We start from the raw sequence: 23,576 nt of genomic DNA, 5'->3' as shown, positions 1-23,576 counted from the left end.
AAGAGAATCAAGGCATTTGGGGTCCAGAAGAGGAGACGTCAGGTGGTTGCTCACAACCTGCTGTGCTGAATAAGACAGCTGGGACACTGGCGGCCACTCCAGATTTAAAATGCTGTTCCGTGGGCTGAACGAAGGAAACTGATGGGGGCTGGGGGAACGGGCGTAAGCCCAGATCTAGACTATGAGGGTAAGCCCTTCGGGCTAGGATGTGGGCAGACACAAAGCTCGGTGGCCTAGAGCTTGCTTTGCATTACAAAGAACCACAGTTTTTACGTAGCTTTTCAAGTCTGCACACCTACCCTGTAACAAACACCCAATCCACTCCCAGAGTTAAAAACCAGGCACCAAAAGCTGCTGAGTCACAACAGGGAGGCAGAGTTGGAAGGACAAGACCTGGGGACACGAGGAAGATTTGTCTCCAAGAATCTTACACTTGGCCCTGAGCCCTGATGCCCAGCTGTGAGGCAGACAGCCAATGTTCAAGATCCTCCAAGTACCTTTAAGGTACCTGAAGAGTTCTAGTAGCCTTCTCTGGCCTCCCCAGCTGCCCTGGGTAGGGTTTACAATCACCGAGAGAGCTTGTGGGCCATTTTTGACTGTGTGTCCGTGGGTGAGCAGAAAATCTGGCTTCTGGGAACCTCACCCTGGGAGTGTCAGTGTTGGTTTAGAATGAAACGGTCTGGAGATGTACCGGAGTGGTAAGGCTCTTACCTAAGACTCAGTGAGTGGCTTGTGTCACGTTCCCTGGGGAGACATAGACAGCTATTTGCTGTAGAGAGAGCACAGATGACAGACTAAAGAATTCTACCCAAAGTCTACTTTGGCAAACCATTGTGTTGAAGTTATTTACAAGGTGAATCAAAGTAGCTGAAAAGATCACCCTAACGGCTCCCAACGCACAAAACCTGTGTGTATCCCTGGACCTGGGCACAAGTTCAAGAGTCCCCTCTCCATTAGCTGTTGACTATTTAGAGGGGCCTCGTGAGTCTGATAGCTGAACTTCCGAAGCCATATATATATATCATCGAGAGCTTCCTGCTTTTTTGGGTTTTTGTGTGTTTTGTTGTTGTTTTGTTTTGTTTTTTACTTTCTGGTACTGGGGACTGAACCTGGGAGCCTGCAAGGTAGCTTCCTGACTTTTAGGAATCTCTTTCCTTCCAGAAGGGAAGATTTTAAATCCAAGGAAGTAGCCACAAAAGAAAGGCAAAGAAAATTAGCTAGAACAGGGAGGGAACCTGGGAGTTCTTGGAATTGGAATCAAAGTACACTAGAAAGATTATTCATTGATCCCTCCCAGTCTCCCAGTCACAGCCTTTAGGGAGGGGTAAAAGCAAGGCACCCTTTTTTTTTTTTTTTAAAACTGGACTCTGCTCGGCCTCCCCTCCACTGTGCCTGCCAAAGCTGATTGGCTGATTGGTCTGAGACAAAAGAAAACCTGATCCAAGCCTGGCCAGTCGGGTTCTTACAGATTTGAATTAGGAAATCCAAAAACCTTGGGGAAACAGCAGGGTGATGTCCCGGAACCTGCAAGCTCCCCTGGCAGGCTTGCATTTCTGTTGGCGCAGAAAAGCAAGCAGAAAACTGTGCAGTTGCAAGAGGCTTTGGGCCCATTTCCCATTGCCCCCCCACTCCTGAGTTTGGGTTCCCCAGAGCTACTTCAGTTCCGTGTGAGTCCAGAGATGTCTCGTTGACTTGAGGGAATGGGCCAATCCTCACTATAGTTCTTTTGGGGTAAGTAACCCTATTTCACTTTTGTCCGATGCACGGGCTTCAATGGAGCTGAGCCAAAGGTAGTACTAAGTGTCAGAGTCCTGCTCTTTCCCCTGACTCTAGGGAGGAGTCACCGAGACCCTGGAGTTCTCTCTCTAGCTGTGGAAGTAGACTGGAACCAAAGCTGGGGTAAAGATTAGCTACGCAGCTGGAGTGCACACTCATGTGGCTTCGGCTGCTACCCAGCCATCTGAGCAATGGGTTGATTTTTTTTTTCTTTTTGCCTAATTTATTTAGATTGTATTTTCCTTTAGGTGCAAAATCCAGTTGCCCGCCTCCCTCACACAGAACAAAGTAAACCATCCAGAGAGGATGCAATTTTCTCTTAATAATGAGATGGTCTATGAGTGTGAGACCATTTTATTTTAGAGGCTGGGTCAGAAGTTTATTGTATCCTTGACTACATAGTGACTTCAAACCCAACCTAGGTTACATGAGACCCTGTCTCAAAAAAACAAAAACAAAAAAAATTGTCTTATTCACTTTAGGGAAGTTCTTTTTTATACTAGATCTTCTTTTAAAAGAATTCTAGGGCTGGAGAGATGGCTCATCAGTTAAGAGCACTGACTGCTCTTCCAGAGGTCCTGAGTTCAATTCCCAGCAACCACATGGTGGCTCACAACCATCTGTAAAGGGATCTGACGCCATCTTCTGGTGTGTCTGAAGACAACTACAGTGTACTCATATATAATAAATGAATAAAAAAAAATTCTAAGTTTTTGTTTATGTGTGCACAGGCTAAAAGACAGCTTGTAGGGATCAGTTTTTTCCCTTTTCCATGTGGGTCCTGCAGATTGAGAAAAAAATGGCCCTCAGTCCTGACCCGCCCCCATCATCTTCAGCCTGCTAAAGTGTCTCAGAGACTTCCTATAAGGAAATCTTCATTCATAATGTTAATGGGAGCAATTATAATGCTATCCACATTATTGTAACCACATTACTGACTGCCGGCAAGTTATAGCAAGCCGGACAAAGGTGAGAGATGCCTGTCCTATTCATGGGACCCTGTGAATATATTTGTTCCTTGAGGCACAGTCTTGGTCTATAGCTCAAGCTGACTAACTCATGGTAATCCTCCTGCCTCAACCTCCTAACTATTGGTATCACATGTATGTACCACCATCCCCAGCAAAAAATCTTTTTTTTTAAAGATTCATTTATTTTATTTTACGTTCTGTCTATGTGCCAAATGCATGCCTGGTGCCCCTGGAGGCCTGAAAAGGGTGTTGGGTCCCTTAGGATTCTGGATGATCGTGAACTATCATGCAGGTGTTAAGAATTATGTGAGTGTCAAGGATTGAACCCAGGTCCTTAGCAAGAGCAATCAGTGTTCTTAACCACAAAGGTATCTCTCCACCAACTTTGGTTTCTTGAGACAGTGTCCCTCTATGTACCCCTGACTGCCTGGAGCTCACTGTATAGACCACGCTGGCCTCAACTCACAGAAATCATCCTGCCTCTGCCTCCTGAATACTAGGATTCAAGCCTAGCAGAAGATTTTTTTTTTAACCTATTTTCTTGGAGCTGAAGATGGCTCAGTAGTTTAAGAGCGCTTCCTGCTCTTCCGGAGGACCTGAATTCAGTTCCCCACACACAAGTCAGGCAGCTCACACCCACCTGTCACTCCAGCTGGAGAGGATCTGACGCCCTCTTCTGGTCTCTGCAGGTATCTGCACCCATGTGGCACACATTCGCAGCCCCTATACACACACGTACATACATAAATAATACAAAATAAAAACAAGTTGTTTTCCTCAAGTGTGGTTGGCATATAAAAAGCTATACATGTTTAATACACAGATTTCCATAATTTTAGAATAGCCAGGAAACCATCTCCATCAACAAGCTGTTCAGATGCTGATCACATCCCTACTCTTCTGTCTTAGGGACTAGAGAGATGGCTCAGCCATTACGAATCCTGGCTGCTCTTGCAGAGGACCCAGCACCCACATATGCCTCATGAACACCTGTAATCTCAGTTCCATGAAATCTAGCACTCTTCTGGCCTCTGTGGGTACCAAGCCAGACTACATACTACAGGCAAGCACCCATCCACCCATTTCTTCTTTTCTTCGGAGCTGAGGACTGAACCCAGGGCCTTGCGCTTGCTAGGCAAGCGCTCTACCACTGAGCTAAATCCCCAACCCCGGAATCTTTTTTCTTTCATTTATTAATTTGTACTTATTCATTTTATATCCTGCTAACTGCCCCTCCCTGCCTCACCCTCCCAGAATCCATATAACTCCTCCCCTTCTCCTCTGAGCCAGTGGGCCTTCCCTGGGTACGGCCCCCACCCTTGCACATCAAGTCAGCCAGGACAGGCACATCCTCTCCCACTGAGACCAGACAAGGCAGTCCAACTAACACATATCCCAGGTACAGGCCACAGCTCTTGGGAGAGGCTCCATTCCAGTTGTTCCGTTTCCATAAGGTCAATCTGCACATCTGCTACATATGTGCCGGGAGGCCTAGTCTAGAATGTGTATGGTTTTTTGGTTAGTGGTGGAGTCTCTGAGAATGCCAATGGTCTAGGTTAGTTCACACTGTTTATCTTCCAGAGGCGTTCCTGTTACCTTCAGGGCCTGCACCCTTCCTCCAGTTCTTCCATAAGAATCCCCAAGCTTCATCCACTGCTTTGCTCTGTGATTCTGCATCTGTCTGAGTCAGCTCCTGGGTAGACCCTTAGAGAACAGCATTGCTGGACTTCTGTCTGGACCCCTGGGATCTCTGAGCCACAAACCAGGCTGCATTCACCAACTGATATGAAGCCCCCCCGACACATATACAGCAGAGGACTGCTGGGTCTGGACTCAGTCAGAGAAGATGCACCTAACCCTCAAGAGACTTGGGGCCCCATGGAGTGGGGCAAGAAATCTTTTTGAAAATCAATTTACTTAATTATTATTAGGGGAGAGGGCTGCAGGGGGGCGCGAAGATCGTACGGAGTCCGTTCTCTTCTATAGGTTCCAAAGACTAGTCAGCAAACATCTCTACTCACTTACCAATCTCTCCTCGCTTTTAAAACGAAGATGTATATATTATTTTTATTTTATGGGTATGAGTGTTTTGCCTGCATAGACGCCTGTGTACCATGTGCATGCATCGACTATGGAGGCCAAAAGAGGGCGCTAGATCCCCTTAACCAAGTTAAGGATCACTGTGTGCCTTCTTGTGAGTGCTGGGAACTGAACCACAGTTCAGCAGCAAGGGCTCTTTACTGAGCCGCCTTGCCTCCAGTCTGCTTTAGGGACTTTTAAAAATTATTATATAATTATTATTGGTTATATAAGTGACAGTGTGTGTGTGCATGAGGGATGCTATAAGATTTTACGTTCAAGACCAGCCTAGAGCTGCAGAGCAAGTCCCTGTCTCAGAAAACCAAAATGAGTGGGGCCATGGTGGTGCACAGCATTAATCCCAGTGCTCAGAAGGCAGAGGCAGAGAGATCTCTGAGTTCCAGGCCAGCCTGATCTACACAGCAAGTTCAGGGCTACACACAGAAACCTTGTCTTCAAAAACAAAACAAAACAAAGAAGGAAAAAAATCTATCTTCACAGCTTAAACTTACAATACATGGCTTGTATGAGTGGTTTTTCTTCTTACTGAAACACAGTATCTGACAAAGGCAACTCAAGGAAGGACAGGTTTATTTTGGCTTGGGAGTTGAAAAGGCAGGAAAGACATGACAACAGGCACAGGAGGCTGCCGGCCACAGGGCATCCACAGTCAGCAAACTCAGGGAGATAAATGCTGGTGGCTCAGTTCACTTTCTCCTTTTTCTTTAGTCTAAGCTGTGAGCTAATGGCACCCAGCATTAGGGTGAGGCTACCCTCCTCAATCAACCCACTCTAGAAACTCCCTCCCAGGCTTGCCCAGGTGATTCTAAACCCCATCAAGTAGACAGGATTGCTACTGTCCTGTCCCGGGACTGTCAGCCATGGATGCCCCAGCAGGTACAGCTCTGGAAATTATGTAACAGGAGTAGCTGAAACTTTGTATCATCAGGGGTCTCCCTGTGCCTTCCCCTCAGACCCAGGAGCCCACTGTTGCACTCCCTGCCTCTATGGGTGTGACTGTTTACTCTCCACATGTAAGTGCAGTCACATCCATGTTAAGGACAGTGATGTAGGGACATTATCCTGGGTCACCTGGTGGGCCCAATGTGCTCACAAAGGATCCTTGGAGAGTCAGGTGTAGTGGCACACACAGAAATCCCAGCAACTTGGGAGGCTAAGGCAGAGACCAGAAGTAGAAGTTGGGGCCAGCCTGGACTACATAGCCAGCCCTCATCTTTTTTTTTGTTGTTGTTGTTTATTTTATAGGTGATACACACATACTACAGCACACATGTCTGAGAATAGCATGGAGAAGTTAATTCTGTCCTTCTACCGTGGGTCCAGGGGAATCTAGCTCTGATCAACAAGCTTGACTACAAGTACCTCTATCAGCTGAGCTATCTCCCCATTCCCACAGTTTTTACTTTTTGAGACATGGCTTGCTAAGCTGCCTTGGCTGTTTTTGAACACACTGTGTATCCCAGGCTGGCCTTGAATTACCTAAATTGGCAGAGTGCTTACCTAGCATGCCTGATGCCCTGGATTCCATCCCAAGCCCCACATAACCCCAGGCAGGCCCAGTGAGGCAGGCCTGGAAGGGATCTGGCATGCAGGCAGCCTAACGAGGAAGTCAGGGTTATCCTCAGCTACTTGGCATATTTGAGGCCAGATTAGGACAATGAAACCCTGCCTCTCCCTCCTCTCACCCTGCCCCTAAGAGACAAAGAGCAAAGATAAATCTGGGAACAGCCTGTGCTACAGAGTGAGACCCTGTCTCAAATCGGGGGAAGGGGGCTAAAGAGAACGTCCACCAGTTAAGTACCTTTGCTGCTCTTCTAGAGGCCCCCAGTCTGCATGCCAACATCTGTGTCCCATGTCCCTATAGCTTGAGCTTCAGTCTTCAGGCCTCAGCAGGCACTACACTCGTGCGCATAGACACGCACACATACTTGTATTTTAGAATCTCTTCTTTGCTGGGCGTGGTGGTGCACACCTGTATTCCCAGCACTCAGGACAGAGGCAAGTGGACTTCTGTGAGTTCCAGGACAACCAGGGCTACATTCAATTAAGTAAATAAAAATAAAATAAAATAAATCTTAATAAAGGCAGAGGCTCTTTCTTCATTTGCTGCATTAGAATGGTTGTGATTTGGAGTAGGTTCGGCCCTTTCTGGTTTTGGGTGGCAAACCCATCTGCCTGCCCCAGTAGCTGTGAGGCTCTCAGATTTGGGCCTTGGGTGTGGAAAGTAAAATTGTCAGAGGCTGCATTCCTACCAGAGACCTAGAGCAAGGAAGAAGCCAGAGTTTCTCTGCTCAGCATGTGCTGCACAGTGTGTGTGTGTGTGTGTGTGTGTGTGTGTGTGTGTGTGTGTGTGTGAGAGAGAGAGAGAGAGAGAGAGAGAGAGAGAACAGATACACGGTGTTTGCCCTAGGGACAGAGCTGGACCTGCCTCTGTCATTTGACAACCTAAGTCTTTAAGGACTTGAACAAGTATTACTTCATTTTTCACTCTTGTCTTGGTTTTTTGTTTGTTTGTTTTTTTGTTTTTTGTTTTTTGGGTTTTTTTTGTTTTTGTTTTTTTGTTTTTTGTTTTTTGTTTTTTTTGGATTTTGTTGTTTTTAGAGTCTCGCTATGTAGCCCTCCCTGACTGTCATAAAATTCACTATGTAGCCCAGGCTGGCCTTGAACTCAGAGAGATCGATCTGCATCTGCCTCCTGAGTGCTAGGGTTAAAGGTTGTTTTGGGATTTTTTTGACATGTCTCATGTAGCCCAGGCTTGCCTCAAACTCACTATTAGGTAGCCAAGGATGGCTTCAATCTTCCTGCCTCCACTTCCCAGTGCTGGGCTTCCTTCGTGCTAGACACTAAGCACTCTGCCAACTGAAGCACACCCTCCACCCAGTGGTCACTTCCTCTGCTCCCATTCAAAGATAGGTTCTCTCTTTCACCCTCTTGTTTTAGCTTGGCCTTTTGCTTCCTTCACGGAACTAAATGCCTGATCGCCGCGTTGCTAACTGGAATGAATGCTGCCTGGGGGTCAGAGCTGGCTTTGACTTGTCCACCCTGTCCCTTTCCAGGGCACTGTGCCACAGCTGGTGTTCAACCATCAGTGCATTAGGTGACAGTCAGCATGAAAACAGGCAGCCAGAGTCCACTGGGCTTCCTTCTGCATTATGTGCATGGGGACAGCTGAAGACCATGCCCTGGGGTTTTCAGTCCTGGAAGAAAGGACTCTGTAGCCTAATGCAGGCTGGAGGGTGAATTTATCTACATACAAGTAAAGAACTTAACTTTGTCTGAAAGGAGGTCTGGCCTTTGCCCCTAGCTTCCAGAAAGTGCTGCTCGAGGGGAGGATCTTCATTTAGAGAGAGTCGTCATACAGGGTACGTCAACAACTACGGTTACCAGCTTCAAGCCAAGCTTATGTATCTGGGCCTTGGGAGTTCTGAAGGACTGACTGATGTCAGCCTCACAGGCAGCAAGCATGGAACCCAATATACACTCCAGGTAGCAAGGCCAGGGACGATGCTCTGTGTGAGGCGGCACATTTTGAGAGTGGTGGGCGCCAGCTGGGACTCCATCTGCAGGAGACAGCAGACAGTTCCCTGGGAAGCCCCCTGGCCTTGCCCACCCGGCACTTTTCGGGGTCAATTTTCCTTGTGACTGGGAGTGACAGAGATCCTAGCGAGTTCTTTTTTTTTTTTCTTTTCTTTTCTTTTTTTCGGAGCTGGGGACCGAACCCAGGGCCTTGCGCTTCCTAGGCAAGCGCTCTACCGCTGAGCTAAATCCCCAACCCCCCTAGTGAGGTTGGCCTCGGGGATCCCAGATTTGTAATTGGTGTCAGGACAGAGGGGGTATGGATTGGCCTGTTCCCAACTTGACAGCAGTGTCTGTACTGCCTCTAATATGGTTTCCTGCTGCCACACCTCCATGCATATCACACTCATGAATGTGCGCGCGCGCACACACACACACACACACACACGCACGCACGCACACACTCACGCACAGGCACGCACACGCATGCACAAATGCACGCTATGCTGCCGGCAAAGTCTGGATTTGCTCATGCATCTCCAAACATGGGCTCCTTTTTGCCCCTCCTACAACGCCCTTTGCCCCTCTAGGGGAGAGGACTTTCTTGACTGTGACGGGTAGAAAGATAATAAATCACCAAGCTGGGTTCTGAGTGCCCTGGAGGGAGGCAGGAAACTGACCTTCGGGGCTTGCCGTGACATGCTGTAGCTTCTTCAGCTTCTTTCCCCAACCCTATCAGGCCCCTCCTCTCTCAGGAGCCTCCCAAGTGCAGGGCACACAGCCTTTCCTGCCAGAGCCGCCAGCCTCTGATACCTTGCCAGGATCCAAAGTTTCAGGTTCAAGTCTAAACTTAGCAGTTCTGCCACCCGGGGATCACAAAACAAGTGACTCTTACGTAAGCAGGTCAGACCTCTGCTCCTCCCTCAGCCCCCAGCTCCTCCCTGAAGCTTTCTCCTCACCGTGCTGTCAAGGGCACCTCTTCTTTGCTCCATACACAAAGCCCCAAACACAAACATTATAAGTCTATCTGCCAGGAGACAGAGACAGAGACAGAGTCAGAGAGATAGAGAGACAGAGAGACAGCAAGAGAATCTGGGGACAAATGTCATGTGATCCTGCCCAGCTGAAGGAGGCAGGGCCCCCTACCCCGCCCACCTGTGGAGGGAAACGTAGAAAGTTGCTTGTTGGGGTTGGGGATTTAGCTCAGTGGTAAAGCGCTTGCCTAGGAAGCGCAAGGCCCTGGGTTCGGTCCCCAGCTCAGAAAAAAAGAACCAAAAAAAAAAAAAAAAAAAAAAGAAAGTTGCTTGTTTCCAAAGCCTACTGTGAAAATAAAACCACAAAGCCCATAAGAATACAAAGTCCCTGTGGTGGCTTCAGTGACAATGGCCCCTGTAGGCTCCTATGTGTGATGCTTGGTCCACAGTTAGTGAACCTGTTTGGAAAGGATTGGAGGAGTCGTGCCACTGGGGTTGGGTTTTAAGGTTTCAAAATCTCAAGCCTGGGCCTGGGCCAGTCTCTAATGACAATAGGTACTAGCCAATCAGCTATGGACACAGATGGACCAGGAAATAGTCTCATTCATTCTCATTCTCTCTCTCTCTCTCTCTCTCTCTCTTCTCTCTCTCTCTCTCTCTCTCCTCTCTGTCCCTCTCCTCTATCTCTGTCTCTCTTTCTGTCTCTCTCCTCTCTGTGTCTCTCTGTCTCTCCTCTCTCTCTGTCTCTCTCTCCTCTCTCTCTCTCTTTGTCTCTCTCTGTCTCTGTCTTTCTGTCTGTCTCCTCTCTCTCTGTTTTTCTCTCTCTCCTCTCTCTGTCTCTCACCTCTTTGTCTCTATTTCTCTCCTTGTCTCTCTCTGTGTGTCTATCTGTCTGTCACTCTCTGTTTCTCTCTCCTCTCTCCCTCTTTGTCTCTCTCTGTGTCTCTGTCTCTCTCTCCTCTCTCCCTCTTTGTCTCTCTCTATCTTTCTGTCTCTCTCCTCTCTGTCTCTGTCTCTGTGTCTGTCTCTGTGTCTCTCTGTGTCTCTGTGTCTCTCTCTGTGTCTCTCTCTCTCTGTGTCTCTGGTCTCTCTGGTCTCTCTCTCTCTTTCTCTCTCTCTCTCTCTCTCTCTCTCTCTCTCTCTCTCTCTCTCTCTCTCTCCCTGCCAGCTACCCTAAGATTCAGGATGTAAAGCTCTCATTACAGCTCCAGTGCCATGCCTGTCTGCTTTCTATCATGATCATGAACTAACCAGCTAAAACTGTAAGCAATCCACACAAATTAAATGTTTTATAAGAGTTGCCTGTTGCCTTTGTCCCAATGTCTCTTCACAGCAATAGAAAAATAACTAAGGCAGTGCCCTAGAGGAGAAGACAGTTGGTGGCTCATGCCTGTAATCCCAGCTCTGAGGGGCTGAGGCAAGATTACAAAGAAATTTAAACCAGCCTGGGTTACACAATGAGTCCCAGGCTAGCCTGGGCAACAGAGTGAGATGCGGTCGTAAAGACAACTAAACCACTATGACACATTCCTATAATCCCAGCACTTGAGAGGTACAAACAGGAGAATCAGGAGCCCAAGGTTATCCTCAGCCACCAGGTGAGTCCCAGGCTAGCCTGGGCACCCTGTCTCACAAAACAAAACAAAACAAAACAAAACAAAACAGTTCCAATTTTGTACTTTGTTATTAATAATGTTTTGTTGTTGTTATTTTGCTTTTATTTTTTTTGAGATAGGGTCTCAGTATATAGAACTCACAAATGGTTTTGAACTTACAGAGATCCATCTGCTTCTGCCTCTGGGATGTTGGGGTTGAGGGAGATTGCCCCATGGCCAACTTGGCCAAGAGAAATGAAGGGAAGTAGATTCTCAAAAGGACTCTGTTGTGGTAAAGTTAAAAAAGACGATAGACCTCGTTCTCGAGAGTTCCCACTCTGCCTGAGATTCACGCACTCTAGCTGTTTCTCTTATCGCTTTCACACACTCTCCCCTTGGTTATATTTGAGAGAAAAGTTGTTTTTTTTTAATTAGTCGGAAAGGGTGAAATGTAGGTTGATGTCATTATGCAGGTGACGCAGGTGCAGGATAGAACGAGACCTGTCATTGAACGAGAAGGAAGGATGGGCGGGAGAAAAGTTTTAGAGAGGAGTGAGAGGAGAGAGAGCAGTGGAGAGAACATGGAGGTGGATGTTAAGATTTCTCTCTACGCATTTACAGGTTGTTATGACTATTCCTTTTTTTTTTTTTTTTTTTTGGTTCTTTTTTTCGGAGCTGGGGACCGAACCCAGGGCCTTGCGCTTCCTAGGTAAGCGCTCTACCACTGAGCTAAATCCCCAACCCCTGTTATGACTATTCTTAAGGGATGGATGTGTACAGGATTTTGTGTATCTAGATGGGCAAATTATATCTTATTTAGGTGGGCAGTTTATATCCTTATCAATTGGTCGTACGTTAATTGTGTGGATGTATTTTATGTTGAACATTTAATACATAAATCTGGTTGCTGGGTTACAGTCTGTTGAGTTATGTCTTTACTAGATTGTTGGCAGTGTGAGCAGAGTCCATGACAGGAAGCCATGCTAGGATGTAGAATGCTTGGGGCTAGCATGGCATGGGGCCACGCTAGCATGGCCCACGGAACACGATGGTAACAGGCATGGTAACGACCCGCCGAGGGGATAGTGTGTGAGAGTGGTAACAGAGAAACAGCTAGAACACACGGATCGGAGCAGAGTGGGAACTTGCAGGAACCAGTCTTACCGCAACAGGACTCACACCTAGGAGCCCTGGAAGGAAGCCTGGGGATGCTGCAGGTGGGCCATGGCCCTGTTTGAGGGGCTCCACTTCTACCATGGGGTGTTGCCCTTACTCACAACCTCCCACCCAACGCACCTTAAGGTACCTGAGAACACCAGACCCAGAGGAAAGTGTTTCCTTAGCAAGGGAAAAAGAAAGAAAGTCAGACTGTGGCTGCTTTCAGCTCCACATTCTGTGGTATCCTCTAGTGGTTTTAGCCTTTGAGGCCAGAGTCACGTAGCTCAGTTGGCCTCTAATTTGTGGCAATACTTCTGCCTCGAACTGTGAAGCGTTAGGACTACAAGAGTGCATCGCCACACTCTGCCTGTTTCAGAACCTCTGTTCTGTTTCAGAACCTTATCTCCTTTCTTTTCCTTGGAAATAAGGATCCCTCTGTACTCCAGGGTGGCTTTGAACTAGACCTTGCCCTGCCTCAGCCTCCCAGATGCTGTGATTACAGGCATGCTCCGCCATTCTGAGAGCTTTAGGATATTAAAAAAAAGTTAGGCCAGGTGTGAAGGCACACACATTTAATCTCATCACTCAGGAGGCAGAGGCAGGTGGATCTCTGAGTTTGAGCAAAGCCAGATTCGTCTACATAATAAACTGATTGTTAACACAACAACAGCAGCAGCAGCAGCAGCAGCAGCAGCAGCAGCAGCAGCAGCAGCAGCAGCAGCAGCAGCAGCAACAACAACAACAACAACAACAACAACAACAACAACAACAACAACAACATTTTTTATGGGGTTAGAGAAATGGCTCGACAGTTAAAAACACTCGTTGCTCTTGCAGAGGACCCAGATTCTGTTCCCAGCATCCACATGGTGACTCACAACCCTCCATGCCCCAGTTCCAAGGGGATCTGGCGCCCTCTTCTGGCCTCTTCAGGCACTAGGTGCACACACAGTGCATATATGTACATGCAGGCAAAATGTTCATACATATAAAATAAAAATGAATTAATATTTCTAAATATTTAGTGTTATAGTAAATATTTAATCTCAGTTGGGGGTTCTCACCCCACCTTTGATCATTCAGTTCTCAGATAAAAAACGCACAACCTTTATATGTATAATAAGCCTTTAGTGCACTAGAGCTGGTCAGACATCTGTCCTCTAAGTTATTATATCTACTTCCCTATCAATAACCCTGTTATAGGGGCTGGGGATTTAGCTCAGTGGTAGAGCGCTTACCTAGGAAGCGCAAGGCCCTGGGTTCGGTCCCCAGCTCCGAAAAAAAGAACCAAGAAAAAAAAATAATAACCCTGTTATGACCTGCCATGGTCCATCTGAGCTGCTCTTATCTCCAGTCAGCCAGCCCTCATGGCCATGTTTTTATGACTCACTTATCCCGCAGTATCTTCCCTCCCTCTACCTACCACTCCCTCCTTGTGGTCTCTCCTCAGGCCCCAAACCCCGCCTATCTTCCTTGTTCCTTCTGCTCAGCTATAGGCTATTGGCATCTTTATTAACCAATCAGGGATAACTTGGGGGGGGGCAAGATTCTATAGCATCACTGTGTGTATGTGCAAATTCTCTTGTCCCTGGGGCAACCAGACCCTGGGGGCCAGTATTTAGCATTACAATACACATGGTTGGATAAGGGCATCAGCTTCCTTGAAGCTGGAGTTGCAGGCAGTTGTGAGCTGCCCAAAGTGAGTGCTAGGAACTGAACTAGGGGGCTCTGCAAGAGTGGTACTCAGTCTTAGCTGCTGAGCCATCTTCCCTGCCCCAGGTTTGCTGGTATTTATTTATGTGTGTATTTATTTATTCATTTATTTATTTATTGAGATAGGTTTCTTGAGACGTTAGCCCTGGCTGTCCTGGAACTCACTCTGTAGACCAGGCTGGCCTTGAACTCAGAGATCTGCCTGCTTCTGCCTCCCGGATGCACTACCACTGCCCAACTCCCCCCGAATGTTTTTGCTTGTGTCTCAGTTCGTTACTCCTGCCATCACTGCTGGGGACACTACAAGAAAGAGAATGGATGGCTCACAGCTGTGGAAGCTGGCAAGTGCCATAGAAGGGGGCTTCCCCACGCATCTTCCATGGTGGGGGACATCACAGGATGGACGGGTAAAGGTTGGGTAAGCAGGAGAATGCAGCTCGTGCCATGATGACATCTCACCAGGTCAGAGTTCTCATGACCTTACAGCCTCTGTAGTCACCTTAGAGTTAAGGTTCTACCTAGCTCTTGGAGGGGACAAACAATGAGCTATAACCCTTGTCTTAGCTACTTTCCTGATGTGAAGAGATACCATGACCAAGGCATCCCAGACAAGTGCCTTGCTCACAGTTTCAGAGGGTGAGTCGGTGAACATCACAGCAGGAGGCATGGCCAGCAGGCAGGACCCATGCATCCTGACCCACAAGTATGAGAGAAAGAGAGAGAGAGAGAGAGAGAGAGAGAGAGAGAGGAGAGAGAGAGAGAAACCTATCTCAAACTCACAGAGATCCAACTGCCCCTGCCTTCTGAGTGCTGGGTTTACATGGGGGTCCAGTCAGTCCTCATTTTTGTTTCGCTTTGCTTTTTTGAGAAAATATCTCACACTGTCCAGGCTTCCACCTTTCTCTGACCTTGAACTCCTGATCATCCTTCCTGTGCTCCAGAGCACCTGGGTTACGGGCACGTGACACCGTGGCCAGTCTTTACGTGTAATGTCTATGGCATTTTGAGCAAAGTCTATCTAATCCTTTGATTATTAGTTTTGCAAGGGCAGTGGTGCCTGCTTCTCCCATATCCTATTCAGTTCTTAGTCTTGCTGGGGAGGCAAGACATGCAGTGACAGCTGGGTGAATGAGGGACCTCTGAGGGAGAGGGACAGCACAGAGGCTGAGAGCTGTCTAGCATAGGTGTGCTTCCCTCTAGCATGCATGTGAGTTTGAGGCTAGGTTGGTCTACATAGCGAGTCGTAGCCCAGTCAGTGTTTTGCAATGAGACCATGTCTAAGAAGAAGAAGAAGAAAACAAAACAAAACAAAACAAAATTAAAAAGAAGCAGCAGAAAGGACCCCAGCAGCCTCTTCACCCCATCTTCCTCAAAACATGGGTGCCTCAGGAATGTAATCTATAACTGTCCCATAGAAGATTCTAGGCATGGCCAAACACAACTGAATGCAGCCCCATGAACACTGCAGCCAGAATCATGGGAGACTGAAGTTGGACTTAAGACAAGGGTGGCAGTGGGTTCTATGAATTAGATGAAGTGGAAATCGTGGTCTGCACAGACTGAAGCTGTGTTCCCAGCTGTAGTATACAGCCACACAGAGCTGGAAGTGCTGGAGGAGGCATGGGCTCCGGGGAAGATGGTGGATATAGGAACAGCCATTGGCTGTGCCATCCTCCTGATTTCCATAGAGGCCAGTCTCGGGGGAGGGGGCGGCCTCTGGAATGCCCACCAGTCTAGCCAAGGACAGCTATTGCTAGGCAAGTAGTCAGACTGGATGCCAGCACTTGGTGTCCTTTCCCTGGTGCGAACGCACGGAGCCAAGCATATAGCCAGAGATGCTAAGGGTCATACTCTCTACAGGAAAAGGGGCCGATTGAACCAATACCAGATTTCTTCTCAACATCGCTGATTGATATAAAATTCCCTGTGTCTGCCGAGTCCTCTACTTTCTATTCACTCTGCCTGGCTTTACTACCGGCTCCTTGGGGATCTTACTAGCAACAACTTGCTGTCCCTCAACCTCATCCAAGAATGCACTTCTGCCCACTTACCAACAGGTGGCAGCACTCCCCCAGGTTGCTTGCTTGGAAGCCTGCGTGATGTCTTGAAGTAAATTCTCTCATTTCCCTGCCGGGAATGAGGTTATCAGTCCACATATTTCCTAATGAGGTAAGTGGGGCCAGTAAGGAAACGATTAGCAGTTGCATCTCATCCCCAGTAGCATGTCCTGACGACTTTCTGATCCGATCCCAAAGGAGACTCGGCCCTTGCTTCCGGGGAGTATTTTGGCAATCTCAAGAGGTATTTTTGATCCTCACAGGTTGGGAGTAGGAGGCTGTCATAGTTAATCTTCATTGTCACCCTGCCTGGGTTTGGAATCACCTAGGAAACACACCCATGTGTGTCTGTGAAGGCGGTTGCACAGAGGAGGGAAGACCCTGGATGTAGGCGGCACCATCCCATGGCTGGGGTCCAAGACTGACTCAAATGGGGCGGGGGGGGGGGGCGGGGGGAGAGCAAGCTGACCGCCCGCATTCTTTTCCATCTCCTAACGACAGACAGACAGAGTGTCACTAGCATCCTCATACTCCTGCCCCCAAGCCTTCCCCACCACAACGGAGTGTACCCTCAAGCCGTAAGCCAGAATAGACCTTACCTTCCTGAAGCCTTTTGTTAGGAATTTCATCATGACACCGGGAAAAATCACCACGACACTGGAATCACTGAGGCAGTAGGGATGCTGGCAAACATCTACCCAGAGCAGGGCTCCATGACAAAGAATTATCTATAGTATAATAGCAACAGTGATAGGACTGAGACTCTCAAGGGCAGTGGGCTGTGGAGTGATGGGAAAGGCCTTCCACAACCTCCCTTAACCTCAGCACCCCCACATCCTTCCCTCAGAGCCACCTCCATGAGGAATCAAGGTATTTTGCCTGGGAGGCGTGGAGGGACCACGAATGCCAAAGTCCTTGCCTTCCTTCCAGGAGATCAGGCTTCAGAGAGAGAGAGAGAGAGAGAGAGAGAGAGAGAGAGAATGTCATTGGGAAGCAGAAAGTATAATCGCGGTGACAAGTGAGGGACGAAAATGGAATGACCCACAAGAGACCAACTGTCACAGCCATGATGGGGTGTGGGTGCTGGAAATGAACTCCAGTTCTCTGCGAGAGCAGCAAGCACTCCTAACCATTGAGCTATCTCTCCAGCACCCCATGCGTTCTGTTTTTACATTACTGGCAGTTCAGTGAGTGTGCTTGCACTAGCATCACTATGGATACAGGATCGGTGTGTTGCATGTGATAGACCACCTGTAGTCACTATGGATACAGGACTGATTGATGTGTTGCATGTGATAGACCACATGTAGGCAATGGGAGTTCTTTTTTGGATCCCTTGGGTTTCTCTAGGTAGCTCTGGCTGCTCTGGAACTCGTTCCGTAGACCAGGAGTCTCCAGAGATCCACCTGCTTCTGCCTTCCCAGTGCTGGGATTGAAGGTGTGTGCTACCCTCTCGCCCCCAAGGCAATAGGAATTCTTTATCTTGTTACCTTATGGACCGTCACCATGTCTACTCCTCAGTACCGTGTCTACTCATCTGTGTCCTCACACGAGGGAGACAGGAGAGCCTGCTCAGAAGCAGCTCCAGTGACAAGAGATGTTACCTGCTGGCTTTGAAGGTGGAGGAAGAGGCCACATGGCAGGAACTGTAGCTCCGCAGGTTGAAAGGGAAGAAGCCTGCCTGACCCAGGGAAGCCGTTTTAGGCTTCTGGCTGCCAGCACTGTAAATATTGTTTGGTCTTGTTGAGACAGGGTCTCATGCTGTAGTGTGGATGAGCTCATACTCAGTGTAGCCCAGAGCGGGCTTGCCAACCCTTTGCTCCTGTCTCACAGGTGTTGGGATTCTAGGTTTGTACCAACACTCCTGGCTCAAAGCAGTGTTTCTTTGAGCCACCAAATCTGTGGTCATTCAGAGCAGCATAAAGAAGCAAGTGGGGGGGGGGGTTGGGGATTTAGCTCAGTGGTAGAGCGCTTGCCTAGCAAGCGAAAGGCCCTGGGTTCAGTCCCCAGCTCCAAAAAAAAGAAAAAAAAAAAAAAAAGAAGCAAGTGGTGAGATGGCTCAGTGGGTAGGGATGCTTGATAGCTGGGATCGGGTCACTCTTCTGAATAGAAAGGGTGAACCCAAATGTCCTCTGATTTTCATATGCAAGTAGACCCAAACCCTCCTACCACCATCAAATACATAAACCGACAAACAAATAAAATGTAAAAAATAATAATATTCTAGCTAGGCATAGTGGTGCACACCTTTAATTCCAGCACTGGGGAGGCAGAGGAAGGCAGATCTCTGTTTGAAGCAAGCTTGGTCTACATAGTGAATTCCAGGACAGCCAGAGATACGTGATGAGACCACTGTCTCAAAAAGCAAACACAAGGGCCGGGCATGGAGGTGCATGTCTTTAATCCCAGAACTCTGTGGGGGTGAAGGGAGAGCTCTGCAAGTTCAAGGCCAGCCTAGTCTACAGAGAGAGTTCCAGGACTGCCAGGGCTGTTACAGAGAAACTCTTTCTCCAAAACAAAATGATAACAGCAAAAACTACAAAAGAAAGAAAGAAAGAAAGAAAGAAAGAAAGAAAGAAAGAAAGAAAGAAAGAGAGAGAGAGAGAAAGAGAGAAAGAAAACAGAAAAGAAAAATAAAGACAAAATACTAGCTAGTAGGACATTTGTTTTTCAGAAGGATATTTTGGACCAGCAACTTAAAATTATATTATACATAGTAAATTAAATCATATTCTCTGAAAAGATATGCTGGTCTTGAACAGATAAGTTCCAGATTCAGTAGAGTCCCTGACTCAAGGCGGACAAGATGGCCCAGTGGGTAAAATGCTTGCCACACAAGCTTGTCGACCTGAGTTTGATCCCCAGAACACACAGTAGGAGAGTAGTCAATGCCCTAACCACCAAGCCATCTCTCCAGCCCCCCCTCATCCTGCTTTCTTATAGAACCTAGGACCACCAGCCCAGACATGGGCTGGACTCAATCACATATTAAGAATTAAAGGCGGGTTGGGGATTTAGCTCAGTGGTAGAGCGCTTGCCTAGCAAGCGCAAGGCCCTGGGTTCGGTCCCCAGCTCCGAAAAAAAGAAGAAAAAGAAAAAAAAAAAAGAATTAAAGGCTGGAGAGATGGCTCAGTGGTTAAGAGCACTGGCTGCTCTTCCAGAGGTCCCGAGTTCAACTCCCAGCAACCACATGGTGACTCACAATCATGTGTAATGGGATCTGATGCCCTTTTGCCCTTTTCTGGTGTGTCTGAAGACAGCTACAGTGTACTTATATATAGTAAATAAATCTTCAAAAAAAAAAGAGAGAGAATTAGGAAAATGCTCAGAATATTGCCAATAGCTGGATCTTATGAAGGGAGTTTCTCAAGTGAGGTTCCTCTCCGCTCCTCTCCAATGACTGCAGCTTGGGTTAAGCTGACATAAAAAGACCAAGCCTGATAACATGAATTGATTAAAAACTGATTTTCATGAGTCGTCCTTTGACCTTAACATGCATTGGTGTGTGTATACATACACACATAAACACATGCAACAGTTTTTAAAATGATTATTGATTATCTGGGCTCAAGGATACAAGCCTTTGATCCCAGCAGTCTAGAGGCTGAGAAGATGACCAATTACAGGCTAGCCTGGGCTACAGAATAGTTTTATTTCTGGGTGAGTCTCTGTCTCTCTCTCTTACACACACACACACACACACACACACACACACTAAATCACAGGATATTGGGCTAAAAATTGTGCCATAAAATGAATTAATGAAGGCCGTGATGGAAAAATTGGGAATCAGTGAAACAGCACAGACAATGATGTAAGGGTCTATCATGGGCTCAGTGGGTTGTCTGCACGGTGCTCCATTCTGGTGGTCAGTGTTCACTGGTTTAAACGCCTCTGAGTCCTTAGCAATGAAGGGAGATTCCACACCAGGGAAGTGAAGCTCTTTGGAAGGCTCCCAACCATCCCACCCACCCTTCCTTCTGGATTTTCGAGAAACAGAAAGCCTACCTATGGTATCATAGTGACTCTGCAACCCTGCCTCATGTTGGAATCATCTGGAGAGAACTACCGAAGCTGGCCTTTGCCCCAAGACCATTTTGCCTTTGCATTTGGTGAAGCTCCCTCGGGCCAAGTCTATTGAAAGCGCCTTTGCTATTTGAATAATTGGCCACCAGGTGGCGCTAGAAGATGACCAAAAAGAAGAGACTCCTTCCTGGTGCCCAACAGTAAGAAAGGAGCAGGCACTAGCCTCTGGCCACTTGAGTGTGTGTGTGTGTGTGTGTGTGTGTGTGTGTGTGTGTGTGTGTGTGTGTGTGTGTGTGTGTGTGTGTGTGTGTGTGTGTGTGTGTGTGTGTGTGTGTGTTTGTTTGTTTGTTTAGCTTTTTAAGAATTTTATAATTACTCAAAGAGAGAGAGAGAGAGAGAGAGAGAGAGAGAGAGAGAGAGAGAGAGAGAGCACAGAGAACTCCTGTGGAAGGCAGAGGACTTTCTTTCTTTTTTTTTTTTTAAACATTTTTTTTAAAGATTTATTCATTTATTTTATATATAAGTACACTGTAGCTGTCTTCAGACACACCAGAAGAGGGCATCAGATCTCTTTACAGATGGTTGTGAGCCACCATGTGGTTGCTGGGATTTGAACTCAGGACCTCTGGAAGAGCAGTCAGTGCTCTTAACCGCTGAGACGTCTCTCCAGCCCCCGGCAGAGGACTTTCTAAAGACAGTTTTCCCCTTTACCTGGTTTCCGGGGATTGAACCAGGCTTGTGGGACATGCCCCTTTACCTACTGAAGCCTCCCGCTATCCTACTTGGCTTTTTATGAGACGGTGTCTGGTGTGTTGCATGCTGACCTCCTGATTTGGAATTCCTGCTCCGACTGCCTCAGTCTCCCAAATTCTGGGATTACAGCTGGGCACCATCACCTTCCTCTGGCTCCACGTGCGATGTGTGTCTTGTTTGTTTGTTGTTGTAGTTTTGTTTTGAGTTTGTTTTGTTTTTTTGAAATAGTGTTCCTCTATGTAGTCCTAGCTGTCCTGGAACTCACTCTGTAGAGGAGGCTGGCCTTAAACTCACAGGGATGCGCCTGCCTCTCTCTCCCAAGTGGGTGGGCTGCAGAGCCCCCTCCACCCAAAGCTTCCCACAAACCTGTGTCGGCCAGTGTGAAAGCAAATGGTGCCAGCAGCTCTTCCAGGGGCAGGGGAACCTCCAAACAGGGCCCAGGTTGGGGTCTCCACCTTATCTTTTGGCCACCAATAAGATGTCTTCTCTGACAGCAGCACCCTGTGTTTACTATGACATCTCAAAAGTGAGAAATGGGGCCTTGGGAGGCTCCTGCATGCATTTCTTTAACTGGCCAAGGACTCGGCAGGGAGACCTGTGAGCCTCCCTACATAATGTGCAAAATAAGGAGTGTGTAGCTTGCTGGAACAGAGGAGCCATGGCTTTCACAATAAGGATCAAGGACACACACACACACACACACACACACACACACACACACGGCCAAAACACACTGGCTTGACCTGAGCATGAACACTGAGGTAGACTTATCCTTAATACTAGGGAGGCTGAGGCAGGAGGATCGCCATGAGTTCAAGGCCACCCTGGGCTCCACGGTAAGATCTATGTCAAAACAAAACAAGAAATGTCTGCAGATGCAGCTGTTGGTAGAGTGTTTGCCTAACACGCACAAAGCTCTGGGTTCAAACCCCAGTGCTGATTAACTGTGTGGTGGTACACGCCTGGGTCACCAGCACTTGGGAGGTGGAAACAGTAGGTTCAGACTGGAAAGCTCATCTTTGGCTACACAGTGAGATTCAGGCTAGTCCTGGTTACTTGAGACCTCTCCTTGAAAACCAAGTCCCTCAGAGGCTGGCTGCCATTCAGGCTGCTGCACCGGCAAGAAGGAAAAAGGTCAAAGCTAAAAGGTTCTAGACTATTCCTCATGGCTTCCAGGACCTGCACACCTCTGAGGAACAGCCACAGGCCTCAAGGGCATAGCCATAAAACCTGGGCCCCAGGTGCTGTGGGAGCCTCCTCTGAGTTGTGGAAAGAGGCAGGAAGTCCCCTCAGGCCTGACAGGGCTTTCCCGATGGCCTTGGGTCCCTGCAGCTCAGGGTCAGAGCTGAGCCTGGTAGCCTAGAAACGGAATTTCAGAGAAAGACAAGCTTTGTTCAATGTCACTGGGCAAAGGGTCTCTCAGTCTAGCCTAGGATCCCAGCCTGCTGCCTTCCTGTGTGCTCCTGAGCCCCATAGGGTTCCTCCACTCGGGTCAGAGCATCCAGTGTGTGTGGGGGAGTCATTCCCTGAGGATTAGAGCCCACCCAGGGTGACCTTGCCAAGCCATCCTCCTCTGGAGCTAGACACCACCACGGAGGCCACCACACAGCCCTCAGCCACCACTCTTGGAGTTCCTGAGGTGACCCATTTCCCTCTCTTTTCTGCAGCTTCAAAACAAACCAAAACACAGACCAACATCCTTTGTTTGTTTCGGGGATCAGAGCCCGGGGAAAGCGCTCTGTGGGTTTTCACTTGAAAACAAGGTTGTTTGAGTGGGGAGCAGAAACCAAAGGCAAAGGGGACAGAGTCCCCTGTGGCCACGTGCTTTCTGGATGAGTCAGGGCAGGGCGGGGGCGGGGGTGCACTCAGCAGCAATGCTGTCTGCTCACCACTCTGAGGGACTGCAGCCATGGCCGCTGCCACTCACCCTAGGTAACATTTCTTTGAGGATGACTAGGCCCAGACAGGGCCAGGCTTCCCATTCAATGGCTCCAGACTTCCTTACATGGGTAGGAATGGATTAGGTTGGATCAAGCCCCTGGTGCAAATTCATCTCCATCCCTTAGTTCACAGGCCCAGGCTAGGTGTCCTGCCCCAAGGGACAGACTGGGCCCATCTTGCACAGGCTGTCTCCAGGGCGTGCAGTCAGGTCCTGTCCATCCGGCCAGTTGGATATGAGCTTCCTGGTGAAATGGGAAGCTCTGAGACGCAGGCCTCCAGGAGAGTGTACACAGTAGAGCAGAGACTAGAGTACTTCTTGGGCTCCCATGGTGTCCACACAGTGTGGGTGTAGGAGACAGGCTGATGGGGACAGCCTTCATGGGCACCTGTGAGCAGCAGTTGGAAGGATGGTAATTGGCAGGTGGCCTTGAGAGTGATATTCCAAAGCCTGAACCAGAGTGGCTCCCAGCTGATTCCTGGCCTCGCCAGATGGTTTTAAATGCACAATTTTATTTGAGCTTCCCAGCTAGTTAAGCTAGAGAGGATGAGGCTGCTGGAGTTCAGAAAGGCAAAGCAACTTACTCAAGGACACACAGCAAGTCAGACTAAGACCAGCACAGCTTTGGACCACATCAGGGCCAGGAACTAACCCACTCGGAGCAGGATTCAACTCCCCAGTGGGAACAGACTACAGAGGACTCTCACCAACAGCTCCTTACTCTGGTGGCCCAGGATGGGGATGAATAGGCTTTTGTTAAAGGCTGCCATCTTTTTAGTTCTTAGGAACTGAGCAGAGCAGTAACTCCCATTCTCATCTGGTTCTCCCGGCACCCCCAAAGGGAGATATCTTCATTAGCCCATTTCAGAGATGATAAAGCTGAGGCAGCAGGGTCGGCAAGATGGCTCAGAGGATAAAGGCGATTGCTGCTCAGGCCTGGTGACTTGAGTTTGATTCCCCAAGATGCACATAAAAGCGGAAGGAGAGAACTGACTCCT

At 48.2% G+C, this 23,576-nt stretch overlaps 1 long non-coding RNA gene across 1 annotated transcript; it reads right to left on the bottom strand.

Annotated features, from left to right (window-relative positions):
* Nucleotides 1-711: 711 nt before the first annotated feature.
* Nucleotides 712-9,100, bottom strand: LOC148002860 (uncharacterized). The gene is made up of 3 exons (XR_015631600.1): nucleotides 9,044-9,100; nucleotides 3,388-3,470; nucleotides 712-769 (listed from the first exon to the last, which is right to left on the bottom strand). It is a non-coding gene; the product is annotated as an uncharacterized LOC148002860 (long non-coding RNA).
* Nucleotides 9,101-23,576: the final 14,476 nt, after the last annotated feature.

The sequence above is a fragment of the Rattus norvegicus genome, chromosome 10, assembly GCF_021556685.1.
Source record: "Rattus norvegicus strain SHRSP/BbbUtx chromosome 10, alternate assembly SHRSP_T2T, whole genome shotgun sequence".
In the NCBI taxonomy this organism is placed as follows: Eukaryota; Metazoa; Chordata; class Mammalia; order Rodentia; family Muridae; genus Rattus; species Rattus norvegicus.
Note: the sequence above shows the minus strand (reverse complement) of the source record. Positions and strands in the feature narration are given on the sequence as shown.